Below are 14,908 nucleotides of genomic sequence, written 5' to 3' on the forward strand. Positions count from 1 at the left end.
CAGAAGAATAGACAGTCAGATCCGCATTATGCTGTGGTTAATATTGTGATATTATTCAGGGTATACTCCAGTATTCTGTCTTTAATATTGTGATATTATTCAGGGTACTCCAGTATTCTGCCTTTAATATTGTGATATTATTCAGGATAATCCAGTATGCTGTGGTTAATATTGTGATATTATTCAGGATACACCATTCTGTTTTTAATATTGTGATATTATTCATGCTGTGATGTGAATACCTTCCATGTTAGTTTACCTTCAATGGAGAAGTGCATTAAATAATTTTTATGCAAAAAAAAGTGTCCTCTGTTCTTTCATTTCAGCATTGTCTATCGCAGAACACATTCCATTGTGGGCAGAGTGTATGCTTGGTTTCATTCCAGCCTTGCCTAAACACCAGCTGATGATTTCACTAATTGGCTCACCTCTTCAACTAACTCACCTGGTGCAATGTATATATAGTTAAAATGAAAACTTGGCCCACGATGGAATGAGTTTGAGACCCCTGATCTATCCCTTTCAAAAAAATAATGACTTTTACTTTTTAGTACTTAAGTACATTTAAAAGTAGGACTTTTTTACTTTTACTCAAGTGTGTTTTTAGCCAGATACTTTGACTTTTACTTGAGTCAGATTTTGAGACGGTACCCATACTTTCACTTAAGTATAATTTCTGGGTACTTTTTGCACCCCTGACATCACAAATGTTCTAGAATTTTTGATTATGACATCATACTGTGACGTCACAACGGAACATGTTTGAGGACCATTTGAATCATTTAAATAATATGTTGATATAATGTAATGTATTATGTAGGGCTGTCTTAAATACTTCGAAGCTTCGTTCGATGGGCATGTGATTCGAATATGAAAAAAAAATCGATTATAAAAAAGAAAATATATATATGATTTTTTTTGTGTGCAAAATCAACTCTGCCTCTCTTTGTTAACTACAACAAGCAATGATGTTTGTTAAGATGAGGTCGGACTCAGCACTGACAGATTTGTGTTCATTGTGCTGCTTTTATAAAGCCTCAAATGACGGCTTACAATATTTCATGAAAGCAAAGTGTTTCGTTTGTCTAAGATTTAAAAAGGTTTAAACATTACAGCACTGACAAAGTTGAACAAAGTGCTGTACAAGTCCCACAACATAAAAAAAAATTAAATTAAAAATTAAAATTATAATATATTTTTTTTGTAATCTCAAAGCTTCGAATTAAAATCGAATCTCGGCCCCGAAGCTTCGAATTCCAAAAAAAATCTAAGGTCAGCCCTAGTAATATGATATATTATAATATAATAATAAAGTATAATATATTTAGCTCCCATTTCAATAATATAGACATTATGTCTAAAAACATAACATTCTTTAGAAGTCTTAAATAAAATAATTGTATTTAAATTAAAATAAATGTAAAATAATAATAACGTTATTTATATAGCACCATTCATACAGATTGCAGCTCAAAGTGCTTTACACAAAAAACAAAACAAAAGGATCAAATAAATTAAGAAAATAATTACAATCACTCCATAAAGATGGAAATTATAAGACATTAAAATGGTAAAAACGGTAATAAGACAACTAGATAAATTAGCTAAATAAGGCAAACAGTAAGACAATAACATAAGACATAAAATAATTACAAATAAAATAATAAATAGTTAAAATAATAAAATAGCAGGGCTTCCGGTTTGGCGAGGAGCGGGTGAGCAGCTGCAGAACAGAGCTCCCGGTCCAAAATTCAAGAAAGCTAATAAAAAGTTATAAAACACAATAAAAAGTAACAACTCGAGTTCGGTGGGGGGGAATGCCGGGGGGAGGGGCCATCGTTCCGGCGGTTCGACCCGGGGGAGGGGGGGCCTTGCGTGTTGTGGGATCGGTATGGGGGGGTGGGGTTTCCTGGGGCCCTCGGCCGCCGTGGCCCGGGCGGTATGGTCACCGGGCCGGGGGGGGCACCGGGCTTGGGGTCGCGGGGGGTTGGGGGACCATTGAGGCATGGTGCTTAGGCCTTCTGCGGGCCTGGGCTTGGGGTTCTCGTGGGCCGGGGGGCTGGCGGTCGGGGTGGGTGGCAGCTCTGGGCTCCGTGCGCATTGGCCTGGGATATGGGGGAGTTCTACGGGCTTAACTCAGGGGGGGGAATGTCGGGGGGGGGCATCGTTTCCGCGGTTTGGCCCGGGAGAGTGGGGTCTGTCTCGTGGGTTGTGGGTTCATTGTGCGGGGGGTGGGGTGCTTGGTGACATGGGAGGTAGCGGGCTTGGCTCGGTGGGGGGGAGAACCACCCCTCGCCCCTCCACTGAGCCTGGCCCAATTAAATTCAAGGGACACGTGTTGCTGAGTGCTCGGTCCCACGTGGGACGGACCTGGGATGTGGGGGAGCCCGGTTTCTTGGGGTGGATGGCGGGAGAGGGGGGTCCCTCTCATGGGGGTCTGGGAGGCTGAACGCAGCCGAATTCAAGGGGCTCATGTTAATGTACTGTTATGTTATTGATGTCATTTTAGGTATTGTATAAGTGTTGTTTGTCTATAAATGTTAATAAAAATGTAAGTTTAAAAAAAATAATAAAGATTATCACGGATAAACATTGATTGATTGATTGATTGATTGATTGAAAATGTTAGATTGCAGAATGGGTACAGAACAGCTTCTTCCCGAGAGCCATCACTGAACTGAACAATCACCCCCCCCCCCTCATTGCCACCACATCTACACCTACCTCACTATAATATATACTGTATGTGCAATATGACAGATGTTGGGACATGTGCAATAATGCAAAAAGGGTATTCGTTAATGTGCTAAATGTTTCCGCCGATGTGCAATGGTTTTATTTTCTTCTGCTGTGATGTTTTTGCAATGCTTTTTATTATTATTATAATTTTTTTTTAACCTTTATAATGTTCCTGTGAATAAGTGCATATGCAGCAGAAGGTATGAGTAGATACATGTATGTGTGGTGTGTCAGTGAGTATGGGTACAACACATGTATGTATGGTAGTGTGTCTATGGGTACATCATGGATGTGTTGTGTGGTAGAGTGGGTATGTAGGTATCGTTGGGTTAGGTGCTGCACGAACCAATCTCGTACTGTATTGTGCAATAACAATAAAGCTTTCTACTTCTACAATACAGTACAGCTCAATACACACAATTGTTAAGGGGATGCAGACCAGAGAAAGACTTTCGTCTTGTTTACATCAGGGTCCCCCATTTTCAATTCATCATAACAGAAGCTGGTGTATCACTGTAGGCCTGTCCCCGACTAAGGATTTGTATAGTCGACTTTGATTGGCCGAAATTTTCCGATAGTCTACAAGCGGCTTGTACTGGATACTTTGGCGCTGCTGCAGGACGCGTCTAGTGTTCGTTCTGTTCCTCAGCCTGTTCCTCAGCCCTTCTCTCCTCTGTGATTCTCACCATCTCTCCCTGGTCTGTTCCTCAGCTCTTCTCTGAGGTGTGGCATGTTGTCATATACAGTAATGTACGTTAGAGCCGGGCGATATGACCAACATACTGTATCATATCACTATATTTTTCCAGTGCAAAGTACATCATGATAAGACATGTTTTTTTATTTGTACATCTTTATCTCATAATACAGTTGTCATGGTTCTTGTTTCATTCTGTTTTCTTTTTAAATACTCATCATCATTAGGTGGCTTCTTCGTTCCGAAGGTTGCCTATCACTCTCCAACCCATTCTGTCCCCACTTCTTCTCTCCAACTCCGTGACTCCGCCTCTCACTCCACTCCAATCACAGACATCGTCTACCCAGCCTCTTCTTGGTCTTCCACTTCCTCTCTTTCCATCCACCTTCCCCATCACCACCTTCTTGAACATCTCCCCGCTGGATCCTCTCAGAACATGCCCGCACAACTCCATCTTTCTCTTTTTAAATACTGCTGCAAGGAATCTTTTTTGAATATACAGTTTGTATATACAGTATGTATTTTCTTTTATTCCTATGATGCCCTTTTTCACATTCAGAGGCATGCAAGATACAGTACAATTATGTTTTAATTCATACATTACTTCTTCTTCTTCTTCTTCTTTTTCTTTCGGCTGTTCCCGTCATGGGTCGCCACAGCGGATCGTCCGTTTCCATCTGTTTCTGTCCTCTGCGTCGTCCTCTGTCACTCCCGCTGCCCGCATGTCCTCCTTCACTGTGTCCATAATCTTGGGCCTTCCCCTCCTCCTCTTTCCTGGCAGCTCCATCTCCAGCATCCTCCTCCCAATGTACCACCTCACCTCACCTCCATGTCCAAACCATCTAAGTATTGCGACTCTTGCCTCCCTCACGCTTTCTGCCCAAACTGCTCAACATGGGCCGTTCCTCTGATGTAGACATTTTTCGATTTTGTCCAACCTCGTTACTCCCAGAGAGAACCTTAACATCTTCATCTCTGCCACCTTCAGCTCCGCCACCTGCTTGTTGGTCAGTGCCACCGTTTCTAGACCATACAGCATAGCTGGTCTCACTACCCTGCTGTAATTCATACATTACTTATTGTGGAATATTAGTGTGATGAATATGAATTGTTCAGCTTCAGATGTATCATGTGATTTGTTAGAAGCACCCTCTAGTAGACTGAGGGGCGGAGTTCCTCAGTAGTTCCTCTAAGATCCCCTGGGTTTCCTCAAGAAGCTACGGGTGCCTCAAAGGCCCAAATGGTGCCTCTGTGAGAACCTTTGGGAGCGCCGTGTCCTCTCAGCTAAATGTGACTGATGGGCCAATCAGACAAAGTGGGATTGACTGATGGACCAATCAGAGCTACTAGAGGTGATTGACAGGTTAATCAGGGTAACCCATGTGTATTATGCGATATTTCAGTGGAAGCAGATTGGATCCGAAATTGTTTGATTTTGTTTATATCCAGGAGGGTAGACATCAAAGAGCTTTAGTCATAATTTCCACGACAACAACAACAACATTGTGGGTTATTTACATCAACATACCTTCTGTTAAAAAATGCAACTCGATTGAAAAACACGGTTTTCATTGTACTGTCTCTTTAAAGCTAGAGGTTTTATTTCAAACTTTAAATGTTACTTGTCCTTTCGGAAAAGATATGTTTTTGTAGGTTTTTATTGATTTTTGCTACCGGGCAGTCCGGTAGAGAGAGAGAGAGAGAGAGAGAGAGAGGAGGAATGGGAGATAGACCGGGGAAGACATTCGGCAGGGAGTCACCGGGTCCGGGAGTCGAACCCAGGTCGGCCATGTTGCACCGTAGTGCTGTATGCTGTGCGCCACTCGGGCGCCCAGAGGATTTATTTCAAACTTGACTACATATCATAACGGGCCCAATAGACTAGGCAGAATTTCAGAAAATGTGCTTGTATAAAGTGCTGAAGGCATTTCGTGTTTATTTTTGGTACACAACATTTCTAGGGGTATTAAGGGGTGCTGAATCCAAATCTGCTGTATACCAAGCTCAAAAATGTCAAATAAGGCCTCAAAATTGAGAAATCCAATATGGCCGCCAGCACCAGGCCCTCTCTCCACAAAAGCAGGTGCTAAACCCACAGTTTTTATTCTGCTGACATGAAAGTTTGCACAGAACATCTGCACCTATGGAGGAAGAAAGTAGGAATATAGCTGGGGTGCAACCATGAGTAACAGGGTGTTTTTGACTGTCTAACTGTAATCTTTGTATAGGTGAGGATACAAAAAATGACATTTCTTCAGTGTTTGCAGGAATACTACAGCAATTTGGTAATAACTGTACAGTGTTGGACACCAACATTAGAATCCCCCAAGTCTTAGCTTTCTTCAGGTACCAAGTGTATGCAAGTAGCTCTTATAAATCTGGATATATAAGCATTTTAATGTAAGCATGCTGTTTTAGGCGAATTTTCAAAAAATAAATGGTGGGGCTTAATGAGTTAAGTGTGACTACACATTGTACAAACCTGAATTAAATGTGCTTTTGTAAGTTTTCTTACATACATCAACAAGGACGTAGTCACACCGGAGATTCAATAATCCATACTTGGCGCAGAACACCTTGGACAGGCACAACTGAACATGTTTGTGGACAAACGTTTGTGTGAACCTCCAGATAGTGACCAGCACCTGAACCTGAAATCACCCATTCGAAAGAACAAAGCCAAAGACATTTGCCTCTTTGTATGAAGTTGTGCAACTTTCCAAGAACAAGCAAAACACCATCAAAGTGGACAGGCAGATTCTACAAATGCTCATCACAGCTTACAGAGCAGGTCGTAAGGTAGACCTTGACAATATCCTCCAGCATGAGCTCATGCCCATCCCGCCATCTCTGGCCACAACTAACGGGAGTCTACATTCCACCAACAAGTCTGTGTTCGCAAATATACTGACGAAACAAGTTAAAACCCCTGCAGATCTTACCCTTCAGGGACCCAGCTGCCTGGTCATTGATGGCCAAGCTCTGGTAATGGCACTCGGAAAGCCACCTGACACTACAACATTTGGTGACTATGCCAACAAGTTCACTGACACCGTGTTGAAGATGGAAGCAAAATACCAGAGAGTAGATGTCGTCTTTGACAGATACCATGACCAATCCATCAAAACAGGCACAAGGGTGAAACGCAAACAGCGCCACAGGCCAGTACGTCGTGAAATCAAAAACAAGTCTGTTCCACTTCCTGCCGATTGGTCGAGCTTCATGGCCCTTGAAGACAACAAATCAGATATCGCTCGACTACTCTCAAACCACCTGATAGAGCACAGCCCGGATGATGAACCTGTAGTTGTAGTATCAGAGAGGTTTGCTGAAGGGACAACTGTCAAGTCAACAGATCCAGATCTTGAAGTCTCCTCTCTGAGTGCTGACCATGAGGAAGCTGATACACGTCTGATTTTCTCATCCAGGCTCCAGTGGAAACAATCGTTGTGTCAGCGCGTGACACAGATGTGCTGCTTCTACTCTTGGCTCACTATGACAGAATCCGATGTACGCATCTCTACATGAAAGCTGGGACATCGAAGGATCCAAAATATTTTCCAGTACATGACATTAGAAAGCTACTATCTGATGATCAACTGGACACAATCCTTGCCTTCCATGCCCTCACCGGATGTGACAGTGTGTCCCAGTTCAGTGGTCACGGAAAGAAAACAGCCTGGCAGGTGTTCAAGCACCATCACACTGATCTTGCTGGCCTTGGGAAGGGCCCTTTCACAGAAGATCTTGTGACATCAACAGAGAGATTCATCTGCAAGATCTATGGTGTGCCTGAGTTATTCTGCAAAGGCCGTCCACAAGAGACTCTGCCACCAACCTCGGATGCTACATCTGTTCCTCCCTCCCCATCAACCTGGACCCCCTGCAATTTGCATACCGCCCCAACAGGTCCACGGAGGACGCCATAGCCCATGTGCTGCACACAGCAGCATCACACCTGGACAAGAGGCAGGGGAACTATGTGAGAATGCTATTCATCGACTACAGCTCAGCATTCAATACCATAGTCCCCTCCAAACTCGGGCCCGGGCTTGAACTATGACCTCTGCCAGTGGGTCTTGGACTTCCTGACGGGCAGACCCCAGGTGGTGAGAGCAGGCAACTGCACCTCCTCATCCATCACTCTCAACATAGGGGCCCCCCAGGGCTGTGTCCTGACTGAGTCCCCTCCTCCACTCCCTGTACACACATGACTGTGTGGCACAGCGGAACAACAACACAATCATAAAATTTGTTGACGACACAGTAGTGGTGGGCCTGATCTCTGCAAACAACGAGAGGTCCTACCTGGAAGAGGTTAAGGTTCTAGCGGGATGGTGTCAAGAGAACAGCCTCTCCCTGAACGTCAGCAAAACAAAGGAGATGATTGTGGACTTTAGGAGGTCGGGGTCAGGGACTACAGCCCCCTCAGCATCGACGGGGCACCGGTTGAGAGAGTCAACAGTTTTAAGTACCTCGGAGTCCACATATCCGAGGACTTGACATGGACCACACACATTGACAGTGTTATCAAGAAGGCACGACAACGCCTCTACTTCCTTAGGTGCTTAAGGAAGTTCAACGTGAGTCAGAAGATCCTCAAGAACTTCCACTCATGCACAATAGAAAGCATCCTGACTGGCAATATCACCTCCTGGTTTGGGAACTTGGGCACTGCACAAGACCGCAGCAGACTACAGAGAGTGGCCCGTTCAGCCGAACGCACAATTGAAGGTGGGCTTCCCACTCTCCAAGACATTTACAACAAGCGGTGCATGGGCAAGGCTAAGAGAATAATCAAAGACTCCAGCCACTCAAACAACTGCCTCTTTGAACTGCTGCGGTCAGGCAAGCGATACCGGAGTCTCATGGCAAGCACAGAGAGACTCAGAAGGAGCTTCTATCCCCAGACCATCAGGATGCTCAATGAATGAACAATGAACAATAAGCAAACCATCAACACACCCACAGCGCACATACACTCACTTAAATAAACAACACACTGTAGCACCCACTTTAGACACACTTTACACTTTATATTTATATTATTGGTAAGGAAATTGCACATCATTCTCATTCCTTATTGCACCTCACCACTACAAGGTGGCACCACAAGCTAAGCTATACTTCACCATTCTTGTACCAGCTGTACTGTGTATATATAGATACACTGAACAATTTTGTTGTTTACACTTGTTTACGTACTTGACTTCTTGACTTTCTATTTTATACTTATTATACTTATTTTATACTATCTTGTTATTATCTAGCACACTCTCAGGAGCAACACAGAAAGAAACATTTTATGCAAAGTATTCTGTATGACAACTAATAAAGAAACTTGAACATTCACTTATATTGATATGGTAAAATAATATTTGTATTTTATTATATTATAATCTATTCTATTCTATTCAGGAAAAGTGGCATTGGATGAATCATGCAACTGCAAGACACCTGCGACACATGCCTGAATACGATTGATGACTGACAATACATTACTGTACCTAAGCTACTGTACGCATATTAAGGACTATCTAATTTGCATAAATGGCATGTTGATTAAAAAAATTCAAGAGAAAAGAGTTTGATGAATAAATCCATGGCCTGGGATCATCCTGCTTTTCTTTCTTATTTGGTTGATGAGTTATGCATCAATAACAACCACAGTTTCTGCTATAAATATGAGTTTCAAGCAACATTTTCACAACTGATCTAAAATCAGGATATGATTTTAAATTCCTCATGTATGCAAACATATAAAAACACATTTCATTCATGTTTCTACCTTGTTTAGTCAAAAAGATATGCACTTAAATAGATTTCAGCCTGGCGTTGGCGGCCATGTTGGATTTCTCAATTTTGAGGCCTTATTTGACATTTTTGAGCTTGGTATACAGCAGATTTGGATTCAGCACCCCTTAATACCCCTAGAAATGTTGTGTACCAAAAATAAACACGAAATGCCTTCAGGGTTATGATTTTCTGAAAATTGACCCTGTCTACAAGTGTGTTTCCTGCTGTGTCTTTGCTAATTCGACAAACAAACGTGGGCCAAGCTGATCCATATAGCAACACAACTCCATTCAAATTGGTCTGTACACACAGGCGTAGCTTTAGGGGGGGCGGGGGGGGGGGGGGGCTGCAGGGGGCATGTCCCCCTCAAAAAATATTGCTAATATGAAAGACAACCCCCTCCCCAAAAGAGGTAAAAAAAATTATGCGTTCAAAACATTTATATATCCTTCTTACCTGTAACTATATATTAACCAACAATTTCAGAGTCTTACTGAATTATATGGCATTATATTTGTGTGAGCAGGTATCTGCCTGTTGTCTTTTCCTTTACATAAACCAAACCTAATTGTCTCTACACACTGTACACACAGCATTCCCAGAGCTCCTGCACCATCAGAGGCTAAACTCCGCCTGTTTTCTCCACTCGTAGACAAAACACGCTTCTTCCTCGTTCACGATTCAGTGGACGGTCAGAACACTGAACTTTACACATTTACCGCCACTGAGTGGAAAGAGCGACGGCGATCAGTAGACTCATTGCAGGATAAACCAGAGCCTCTAGGTGGCGGTAGAGACATGAGAACAGTCAATACCCCCCTAGGTTGTAAAAGAAGATTGTCTGACTGAAATGAACGAATGATGAATGAATGAATGAATGAATGAATGAATGAATGAATGAATGAATGAATGAATGAATGAATGAATGAATGAATGAATGGATGGATGAATGAATGAATGAATGAATGAATGAATGAATGAATGAATGAATGAATGAATGAATGAATGAATGAATTAATGAATGAATGAATGAATGAATGAATGAAAACTTTATTTAACAGATTGCAGAATTGGTACAATAGAGTACGGCTCAATACACACAATTGTTAAATGATGGTGTTGTGTCGTCAAGGAGGGTAGAAATTGAAGAGATGGCACAGCAACATAATGCGTCATTATCATTAGAGTGTATATATATACATGCAGTTACAATTTCACCGCATTTCCATTCAATTTGCGCACTCTGGACTCTGGAGAAGACGGTCAGTGCATTTCCCATAAAGTCGCTGTGTTGCTCTAAGAGCAAGATTATCCCATCTACAGTTTATTGATTATTTTTTTGGGAAACTTACATTTCAACCTATGATGAAAATATAGAACAGATGGTGTTCTATGACAGTAGTTCTCAAAACGTTGTGTATATTTGTTGTTGATGAATTCCATAACTGTCTCTATACTGTAGGCGGGAGATCACAGTGACACTATATTTTACTATTCTGTCTGTCTTTTACTATTATGTCTGTATTTTACTATTATGTCTGTATTTTACTATTATGTCTGTATTTTACTATTATGTCTATCTTTTACTATTATGTCTGTATTTTATTTTACTATTATGTCTGTCTTTTACTATTATGTCTGTATTTTACTATTATGTCTGTATTTTACTATTATGTCTATCTTTTAATATTATGTCTGTATTTTACTATAATGTCTGTCTTTTACTATTATGTCTGTATTTTACTATTATGTCTGTATTTTACTATTATGTCTGTCTTTTACTAGTATCTCTATTTTTTACTATTATCTCTATCTTTTACTATTATGTTTGTCTTTTACTAGTATCTCTATCTTTTACTATTATGTCTGTCTTCTACTAGTATCTCTGTCTTTTACTATTATGTCTGTCTTTTACTAGTATCTCTGTCTTTTACTATAATGTCTGTCTTTTACTAGTATCTCTGTCTTTTACTATTATGTCTGTCTTTTACTATTATGTCTGTCTTTTACTATTATACACTTTGCTACTAAGGAATCGTCCTTGTCTATATTACCTCCTATGCTAATTATGTCTAAACTACTATGCACTCAAGAGTGTAGCACAAACAGAGTATCAGATTACAGAAAATACAATAAAAGGGATTAAACTCTCAGACAGTCGTAACTTTACAGTGTACACTACAGTATCTGTGTTTTTCTTTAATGTAAACTAATTTATTTTTCTCTCAATGCTTTTTTCAAATTATTTTAAAAACTTATCTTACTGGTTATCTGTGTAAGATGTACTGGCAGTTTATTCCAATATGACATGGCTCTATATCACACAGTTTTCTTTGCTGCATTGGTTTTGCTGCAATCCAGTCTTCCACCTTCAATCACGACAGCTTGGTATGCATCCCCTCCACACTGTTTCTCATTGAGCAGTTCAGGGCCAGACTTGTTGTACACAACTTGTAAGTCGCTTTGGATAAAAGCTAAATAGCTAAATGGAATGGAAACGGAAATGGAGAAAGTAAAACGTATGCTCAGAATAGTCCAGAATAGGGCTGCATGACTTATACTGAATAAAACCTTAGTGAACTTGAAACTATTCCCCATTTTACTGGCATACCCTCAAGGAGTCTCATGGCCAGTACAGAGAGACTCAGAAGGAGCTTCTATCCCCAGGCCATCGGGATGCTCAATGACTCTATGTAACACCATCAACCCATCCATCTACACTCATTGCACACACATCCCCATGCACACACTCACTTTAAACAAACACTCACCTTAACACTCATGTTAGACACTTTAACACTGCATTATATTGATCTATTTATTAAAGAGATTTTCACTACATTCATACCTCATTTGCATTTGCACCTTGCCTTAAAGTTTTTGTACCTCATTGTCTGCATTTTTACTCATTGTACTTAGATTGTACTTAGGTTGTACTTTAGTTTGTATATTGTATAGTGTTATTCCTCTTTTACTTACTTTATTACTGTATGAAGGACATTCTCAGGGGCTCATACAGAACCAAGCATTTCACTGTAGAGTACATGTACGTTATATGTGATAAATAAAAACAAACTTGAACTTGAACTAGAAGGACCGTTGGTGGTCCGCGCCCCGTGCGCTGAGAACCGCTGCTCGTCAAGACACTGGACAAACTCTTATAAATAGGCAAGTGAGTCCTCTTTGTCCTCTACCAATTGTATTTAAAATCAGATTAAAATAAATCCCTTTGCAATAATGAATGAGATACAGGCTCCATTCGTCTTGGTGGTCGGTCTGGGGCGCCTGTCTACTTTGTACAAATATTTCTTTTGCAGGGAAAGCAATTTACTAGTGCTGTGCTAATAGCACTGGAGCGTTACTCAAATGGCCTCCCCCCGAAAATAGGATCCAAACCTGTTTCTCTTTAGTTAAATTCATTAGGGTTCCCGAGAAGCCATTATCTCAGCAAACTGCCACGGCTGAATAATTAATCATTCTATCACTCGTTTGTTTGACCCAGATGTACAATTATTTATCCCCCTTCTTTGTCTTCTAATAGAATCCTCTCTTTTTAATTTGAGAACAACGTCGGGCCTCAGCGTTAGAATGCAGCGAGGCCCAAAGTGAATCTCCACGTGCCTCTGATGCGTAATAAATTGCATTTATATGGCCGCTCTTAAAGATACGCGGTCACCTTGAGACACGGAATGTGCCGGAAGTTTTGATTTCACCGGATCTTGTTTTCGTCTGGTCGGTGAGATGGATGTTGAGCGGCTCTCGCACACATTGTGGTTTCATGTGAATCTACCTCCAGGTTGGTTGGACTTCACCGTAGCGGTGAAAAGTTACTGCTTCCACTTCGGTCTTGGGTCACTTTTCACAGCTCACCTACACTACTCTTTTTTTTTATCCACTTTTTCTCCTCTTTTTTCACCCAGCCGCCTCACCTACACTACTCTTACGATTCCTTTTCAAAGGAACACGCCAACATTATGGGAAATGCGCTTGCTGTCTTCTCCAGAGTCAGACAAGAAGATAGATACCATCATACCAGTGTCCTCTCTGTGCGTTCAGTAGAAAGATAGACACAGAGAGGAGACTGATATCTATCTTCTTGTCTGACTCTGGAGAAGACATTTCGCATGATGTTGGCGTGTTCCTTTAACGAGGAAGCTTGAGCACTCAATTTCCTTATTATATGGCACATTTATTGTTGTTACATTGCAAAACAAAGTATCATGGTATTGAAAAAAAATATATCAACATAATAATTATGGTATTTCCAAAAAAAGGTTATTTATCAAAAAGGCAAGAGTAAAAAATGCTATAAACAGTTGTAACAGAGTTACTAGAAAGATATAATATGGTGTATATACTGTGTATATATTATATATATACTGTGTATGCATACTATATATTGTATATATATACTGTGTATGCATACTATATATATATATTGTGGTGGAACGGATATCAATTAGGCTCAAGGACAGATCTCCACGGTTAATATAAATGTATTAATAAAATATAGGAATTAAAAACAAATATTGAGATCCTCAAGAGACAGTCTTGGAGTTAGGTATTAGTGATCGTTATTAGTTATTAGTGAGTAAGGTATTAGTGATGACAGAGCCTGGTTTTCATCTGAACTAGCAGCTTTATTCAGGAACAGAGGCTGATTTTCATCTGTACTAGCAGCTTTATTCAGGAACAGAGGCTGGTTTTCATCTGAACTAGCAGCTTTATTCAGGAACAGAGCATGGTCACTTGACAGACACTCCACACTGGGCATCATTTAGACAAATTAGGAATAAATGCAAATCAGTGGAAAGACAAAAGCCAAATCTAATTATTATGTTGATCTACTTACCTGCTCCTATGCAAACCCTGCTGAATAAATACAAAACTACTGTTCCCCTGCCTACACACGTTCATTGTGGCGACTGCTTGATTTTTAATCAGAAAGAGATTTTCTTAGCTTTCAACAAACATTTGCCCATGCTGGGCATTTATTTGACACGGAATACACAGCCCTCTTATTAATGATGATTGTGTTTCCACGTTGAGCCATGTGCCTCAGTTTACCTTCAGTCCTCTTCAACCAGTGATGTATAATAAGCTTTGCAAGCCATTGATTCCAGGAGCTCAACTGGATAAATTGGTTGCTCTTTTTCCCCGGTTGCTCCATTTATCACAGAGCAATTAACACACATATTCAATCTTTCTATCTCACAAAGTGTATCACGGAATGTTAGGAGACCAGCACACATATTCCCATGACATAAAGGAGTTGTAGACATGATTTATAAATAATTACAGACCAAGTTATTTTGCCTTTGTCAATAACCAAGGCATTTCTTTCTAGTCTGTTCTATGTCAACCTGGTTTCAGAGCCAATCGCTGCACTATTCCAGCCGTTATAGAAGAAGAAGAAGTCTTTAATTGTCATGCAGATTTACACACACGCATGCGAGATTGGCGACCGACAGCAACACACACACAAGTCGCAGATGAAATGTCTCTCTGCACTTTTCCCATCCCGTCGTCCTTGCCCCCCCAAGGGCAGCCGGGAGCAGACATGGCTGCGGTGTGGGGCGTGGGGACCAATCCAAGTGCTCCTGTCCGTTTTCATCATGGACGTGACAGCGTTAGCGATCTGTTGTTGTGATCTGCATGTTTTTCCATTGGGTTTAT

The sequence above is a fragment of the Notolepis coatsorum genome (assembly GCF_963971535.1).
Source record: "Notolepis coatsorum genome assembly, chromosome: 4".
Lineage (NCBI taxonomy): Eukaryota > Metazoa > Chordata > Actinopteri > Aulopiformes > Paralepididae > Notolepis > Notolepis coatsorum.